Source organism: Juglans regia, chromosome 4 (genome assembly GCF_001411555.2).
Source record: "Juglans regia cultivar Chandler chromosome 4, Walnut 2.0, whole genome shotgun sequence".
Taxonomy (NCBI): Eukaryota; Viridiplantae; Streptophyta; class Magnoliopsida; order Fagales; family Juglandaceae; genus Juglans; species Juglans regia.
The window spans coordinates 18,314,567-18,322,365 of record NC_049904.1 but is presented as its reverse complement, the minus strand read 5'-3'; positions in this window follow the sequence as shown (position 1 = coordinate 18,322,365).

The window sequence follows — 7,799 nt, the reverse complement described above, 5'->3', positions numbered from 1 at the left end:
TCAAGATCGAATTCACAGGGACAATGAGAATTTAGCAAACAATTCATATTCGCAAGACAACATATTACCGTTTGTGGTGGCTAGAAATTTTGAAATGAAAAGAAATCAGTACACTAAATGATCTAGCAATGAACAAAAATAATAAGAAAAGAGAAATAAATTTTAGAAGTTAACCACTAACTATATCGACACCAAAATGGAGCTATTTACTAAGGGAGTGTGGAATGAATTAAGAGTGAAATGGTTGGGAAGTTCCCGCACGAGTAAAGCAGAAAATAAAAGTGAATCTATTTTTCTAAAATTGCTAAGAATCAAAAGATTTAAAGAAAATGTGCGGAAGTTGACTTAAACTTGTAAGAAGCAATTAAACAAACACTTGGGATACAATTTTCGCCCACTAATTTGGTGATGGATTTACTTCTATTTTCATTTTCTCTCAACCATTCTCTTATTTCTAGAAATCATGGTCGGATAATATTGCAATGAACCACAATTTTTATTCTAATAAAACTACATGACAAATTATATGACAATCATAGAAAAATGAAAGAAAACTATCAAAGTCATGTTACTTGTCCAAGTATCAATTGTGCCTTTACGTCTACAACTGATCTAAACCAAGAACAAAGAACTCTAATCTTTTCTAAATGTACATTGAAATATAATCCATCAAGTTAATCATCAAAAGTACTAAATATTGAAGAAAATCTAACCCCAAATAGTCATGGGTTACTCATTGAATCCAAAGTTAAAAAATCTAGTCTATTATCTCTAGATTAACAAAATGCCCAAAAAAATTAAATTCCAACATCACTAATTACTGTTTCAAAGGAAAATTGCTGAATAAAAAATATACTGTATCCCTAAAATCTGCTGAAACTCGAAACTAAGAAGAAAAAAAACAGACGGAAATAAAGAAGCAAAAGGAACAGAGCATTTGTTGAAACCCAAAAAAAAAACTCGAGAAGAAAAACTAGCGGAAGAAATAAATCCCCAAAAAAATACTCGTCCCGGCGCACGAAAATGCTTTTCTTTTTATACTCTCCATCCCATCTGCATTTCACGTCTTCCAGTTGCCCGTTTTGATCTCAGCTCCTGCGTTTTGACTTCAGCCCAACACCGCGTTCCACTTTCCCTCGTTTTGAGCCAGCCTTGCGTCTCCAGCTACGTTTCACGTCTCAGCCCCTGCGTTTTGAGTCAGCCCAGCACAGGTTCTGCAGTTGTGTTTCAACTCCCTATTTCGTGCATTTTGAGCCACTGCTGTCCGTGCGTGAATGGGTTCTGCTGTGAGTGCGTGAGTGGTTCTGCGTTCGCTCGTCTCCAGCTCCTGCGTTCGCGGTGAGGCCTTCTGCTCGTCGTTTCATCGCGTGAGTGCCCTGCACCATTTCTCTACAGTGCGCTCATCCGTGGGAGTGGCTCCATCCCTCTTTCATTTCTTTTCTTTGTTTTGTTTCCGATCCCTAGCTGCTGTGCATTTCTTTTGTTATTGCCATGCTAATTGGGTACTTCCAATAATACCCATATATTTTTAACATCTTTCCCACAATGCCCTGCAACATTAGTAAAATATCAGAATAAAATTTGGGATATTAAACAGAATTTAACATTGAGTCAAGCATTAAACTTTACTATATAATTAAGTGCTTAATTCATTTTTTTGGTTAAACAAATCATTCATTTTAGCAACTTAATCATGTAATTTTTAACACTTTATCAACAATTTATAATGTACTTTTGAAATATAAATATCTATTTGGTTTTAGGTATTGTCCAAGAAAATAATAACCGTTCGAACTCTCATCAAACGTTCGAACATATATAAATTGGACACAACCGTTCGAACATCGCAATTTAGAGTTCGAACGGTAAAAAATTGTGTGCCATTCGAACGAATTTGAATAGGCAATTCACTATTTGCGTTCGACCATCAATTTGTTTATTCGAACGTTTCTTCATGTGTATTTGGTCGAACGGACTGGTATCGATCGACCGATCATGAAATACCCGTTCGAACCGTTCCTCATTGTTCGAACATTATTTCTGACGTTTGAACGGATTTCCAAGGTGAATTTAACTTGTCCAAAAAAAAAAAATCCTTTCTAACGCGATCAAACGGTCCAGCTTAATTTCGTCCCAAAATACCTTTTGGGACAGTTTTATAGGATCAAACTTGGGACAGTTTTTTTTCATCCCAAAATATTTTTTGAGACGAAATGCCAGTCTTTTGGGACAAAAATTTTCGTTCCAAAAGACCTTATTTATTGTAGTGGTTGCAATGTCAATTGCTGAAATGTGAAGAATCTTTACTCAAAGGAATATCTGAAGATTTGAGATTAGTGTATTGGTTTTTGCATGGACATAGAAACTACCTATCTCAACAAAGGCTCTACACTAAATAGAACACTCTCCTGGATGCTTCAGATTTTTTTTGGTCTTGACCTCTGCACTAAATAGAGAAAGTTATTCCATTTTTTACTTTCTGACCAGCATCCAGCTCCATTATTGATCAGGCACCTTGCACAGGCTTACAGGTCCAAAAGGTGTCAGTGAAGTTTTTGCATTTTACCTTATTATTATGCCTCCAGAGCCTGCATTTTTTACAAGTAAATGATAGCTAGCATTTTACACTAATCAAATGCATGGGACTAAAATGGAAACTTTTTGGAACTGGTAATTCTCACTGCGCGCAGTCTATACGTACCAGCAATCGCCCTTGCTCGGCATAGCTGCTCCACCATCTGTCTGTGTCAGTAGTCCATATGGTGGTGGTCCATCCTAAGTAGGGAAAGGAGGCCAGCATGCAACCCGGATTCTATGAACATATATAAGCGCTAACAGTAGAGAAAATTAGAGCTAGCCATTTCTCGTATTGATTCTTTCTTTAAAAAAAACTACTGATGTATTTGATTTTCGGGCTACCATTCTTTCATCTCAACAGATTATGTTTAAGTTTTGTACCTTAAAAGCTGAAAGGTTGGGTGATGAGAAGGGGTATTAATTATGACTAATGATGAAAGAGACCATCATCTGGATATATAGATGAGTATGTATTCTTTATTTTAATAAAATTTGGTAAGAGTTGTAGGGTAGGTGTGGAAGTCGATTAGTTACATCAGTAATTTTTATTTATGAGATTTTAACCTTAGGCAATTGGGTGGAATTATTAGAGTGCATAGCAGGAGAATTTGCATGATGGACTGGGATTAAACGTCATGAAGGCTTAGAAATTTGTTTATTTGAGATCAATTAAGACTTAAATCTTGACTATGAATTTTCAAATCTTTGGAGGATTTTAAGAACAATAGGTTCTTAGGAACCACAAATTGGATATCTTCGTGAACAAAGTGTGAGATTAAGTATCCCCAGACTTTGGAGAATTTTATTTTCGCTTTGCGTATGAAGTTGTTAGATTATGTGAAGATTTCTGTTTACTTTTTGATATGAAGTTAAGATTAGAACTTGCGTGAAATTATTGTAGGCTTTTAATCGAACCCGTTGTTGAGGTTTATAACCTGTTTTGAATCTTGGAGTGTACGACGAATGATACTAAGTGCGTGGATTAGGTGGTATTTAAGCCATCGTGCAAAAATATTGGGAAGTTAAAATTTTGATATATTAGGTTCGACAAAAATGATCAAGGACTAAAATAGGCTAGGAATGGATGCCAGGCATAAGTGTGTAGGCCTTGCCTAAGGTACTAGGGAATTTCGAGGAAGAAAGTTTTATAACGGGGGGAGGATGTAATACCCAACCCCTTTGGTGAATGATGTCATGTAGGTAAGGGATTCCTTTCCCTTTCATTTTTTTTCCCTCCCTCTCCTCGACGGTTACCTCTCCATGACCCTCTCCCCCATTTTTCTCCCTCCCCAAGATCCACCTCCTCAAGCCTCTTCAACATGTTTCTCCCTTCAAGTTCTCTCTCAACATATATATCCGTGCCTCTCATGCTATCGGTTCTCTCCCACAAAGTCTCTCCCTTTCATTGTATCACCCACCGTAAACCAACACCATGCTTCATGGCAAAACAAAAAACTGCGTGCCCAACCACTGTCGCCTCCATCATCAACCCGCGTCTCTCAACCCTCATATCACCTAGGTCTAAGCCACTACATAGTTGTCGCCGCCTACCTCAGCCACAAAGCCACAATAGGTTAGTTTTTATTTTTGGAAACACAGTCGCAAACCGTTGCACCATCACCACGTTTAAACCGAGAGCCTCTATTTTAGGAGGCCAAAAACAGAGTCAAACATTGCACCTCCATTGCCAACAACTGAAGCTTCCCAGCCACTTGCCGCTGTGCACCATAACGTAGCTGTGAAGCAATGCCAAGTCGATCACCATTCACTGTCGTAAGCTTTTGTGCCTTCCTCCCCTGTGTTCTCTCTTTCTCTCACTCTCTGTCCATCTCATCTCTCTCTCTCTCTCTCTCTCTCTCCCCATTCCCTCTCTCTCATCAATTTCTCCCTTTCTCTCAGCGTTTGCTTTGCCTTCGCATCACCATTGTTGAGCTCAACCCACCTCCCTATGCCGTCGCATGTTCACTTCTCTCTCGGTATAGAACTTTACTCTCTAATGCATGGGTTAGTGGATTGGTTGTAGTTTTTGAAGTTTTTTTTTTTTTTTATACTGAATTCCAACCTTAACCTATACATACTTACGGTTAATTCTCAAAAATACCCCAGGTTATATGTTTGGGCTTACTTTTAATTTACTCTTTGAAGGCTTTGTTTTAAGTATATATATATTATTAAATAAGATAGTTAGGGTTTTAAAGTATATTATTTATTATTATATTATTTGGTATCAGAATTTTTATAAATGAATAAGTGTTTAATATAATTTTGAATGCTTTAGATAGGATTAAGTCTATTCTATTAAACAAAGTTTTGATTATTACTGTAACACGTTTTATTATAATTTTGTAAAATAAATATGAAGCTGGAGTTGTTTTATCAAGTGGAAGTGATGAATTTGGGAAGTGACGATATTTTAAGATTATGAGAATTTTAGAAAAAAAATAGGTTAATTTAGCATTTCGGGTTTAAGTATCGAAATATGTGCTCAATTGAAAATTTATGAAAGTTATGTAACTATTTTATAGGGGACTGTTAATATTGTTCGACATAGTTGCGGAAATGTTTTGAAAAGCTAACAAGTCCAGGTAAGCGGGATTCTTATGCTAGACTTTGCATAAAAAAAATGAACAGAGATTGATTTTATGAAAAGTATGCATGATATGTTTTGAAAAGAAATGTGGAAACAACCTCAATTATTTTTTCTGCATTATTCATGAAATTTGTGTAAAAGAGAAAATTATTTTTGTCATGATTGGTGTAGGCATGATCTGATTCTGATTTTGATCATGATCTGATGATTCTGATTCTGTTTTGCTCTAATATATGGCCTTATCACAGGTGGTAATAATGACCTCTAGCCCTGTCAAGGGACATAATAGTGACATCTGGTGCTGTCCAGGGATATAATAGTAACCTTTGGCCCTATCACGAGATATAATAGTAACATCTAGCCATACCACAGGATGTAATAGTGGACTCTGTTCGGAGTGCAATCTCTTTGATATCATGATAATTTATGTTCTACTTGACTCTCCGCAAAATGCACAATCCTACCACGAGAATTAAACATAGAAATTAACTTTGATAGCTAAGGCTCTTTTAAATACTTTTGGGAGTATTTAATTTTGTCTAATACTTTTTTATAAAATTTTCGTAGAAATTCACTATGAATAATGCAAACCAGCTAATAATTTTTTCTTAAACAATTTATATATAGCCTAATTATATACAACCGATTGTAAAATTGAACGTAAAATAAAGGTCTCGGTATCATTATCCATATCTCTGGATGATCATATTTGCCTGAATTCCAGTGCAGTTTGTATTGCATTTCTGAGTGTATTTATACTCAACTTTACAAGAGGCTAAGGAATCAAAAGGAAATAAAAACAGTTACAAGCACTTGAGAGAAATAACAAACAAAATTGCCTACGGTTGCTCTTGAGTGGTACTCTGTTGCAGCAGCTGTATCCTCTATGCTAATAAGATCCACATCTAAAGCCTTCACGCTCCCTCTCATTCTTGACAGTATTTCTCTCCTCACTTTCATGCTGCCCTGCACTACCAGCAACCACATCAACAGCTAGACATTTCTTCCCGTACGCGGCCACTATCAACTTGTTTGCCACTGCACCACCGTGGGATAGCCCCACTGCCAAAACCACGTCGGGCGCCACCACCCTCCCTTTTCACGAAAAACCGCAGCGGAAGCACCACGTGAGACGCCAAGCACAAGCAGCCACTGCTCCTGCACGACGAAGCAGCCAGGGCCACTAACTAAGCCTCTGCCTTTCACGACCGTACTCCCACGCCACCCCAGCACCAACCCGCAAGCCTCCACTCACGACCTGCACCCCAACACTCCTCGTCTGTTCTAACCACCTTGAAACAGAGCAGTTTTTTTTTTTGTTTTACTCAGCCAACCCACAGCATTAACAATAGCACTATGCTGCTGGCATATACATTTTTATAAAAGCGTCGAGCTGCTCTGCCCCACTATCGTGTCAGTTGTCCGAATGGTTGTGGTCCCTCCTACGTACGGAAAGGATGCCAGCATGCAGCCCTCATTCTCATTCTATGAACGTATATATATGCATGACCAGCCCTGATTCTTCATTTTGTGTTCATCTGTGCTTGCTTGATCCTTCCTCTCCTCTCTTATGGTTAGTACGTCGATCGCCTCTCTTTTATGATTCAACTTGTCTCTATATTCATATTCATCTTGTTTAAAACAGAAAGATGGAACCAGATGGGTGCTTAGGGCCTGCCCTGTGTTCTTTGTTTCGTTTGCCTGGGTATGCCCCAGTGTATTTGTACTGGTTTTATCTCTTTAATTCATTATTACTTCTAGTAAGTTATTACTACGAAGGAGCCATTCTAGAACAATCATTTGGTTTGTGATCTTTCAAATAGAAATGCTATATGTTATATGTACGCACATTTTATAAAAGAAAATAGGATTTAAACAATAGACCAAAACTCAGTCACTGTTGCTTTTCATTTCAAAAAACATCCCGTTTCATAACCTTGTTTGTTGGTTTTCCTGTGTAGCCACAACCATTTGCATGGATTGCGTTTCTTTTTCCATTATATGAAACAAATATTTACAACTCTAGCTGTGTCAAACCTTAGTGAATCGGAAATATTGACAGTGGTTAAGAATGGCGGAGTTGAATACTGTGACATGGGACGGGGAAAAGTAACAGTCAGATAACGGGATTTGGTCTGTCCGTTGCAATTTGTTTTTCTTAAAAAAAAGTTTACTTATATGATAAGCTTAAAACGTGTGTACATATATATATATATATATAACAGCACTTCTCATGATGAAATTGCCTAATTTTTTTTTTTTTAAATTTTAAAAGAGGATACTTAATTTTTACAACTTATTGAGTACAATATTATGAATATAATTAGGAATCTCTTCTAGTTTATACAAATCGTAATAAACAAAAATTATACATGAACCCGTTGAATATAGTTTTATGCATTTAAGGATAAAAAATTAATGTAGGACCAGACATGGCTATTAAACAAAAAACATAAATAAATAAAGGAACCCGTTGAATATATATGAGAGAATCACACTGTGTAAGTTCCACTTTAGAAACAGCTGTAAATCAAATGTCGTTTGATTCCCTCTATTTCAATTGTGAAAAACAAAGCCTAAATAGAAGTATACATGAACTGTGCTTAACTTATTACTTTCATCGTGCACGAGC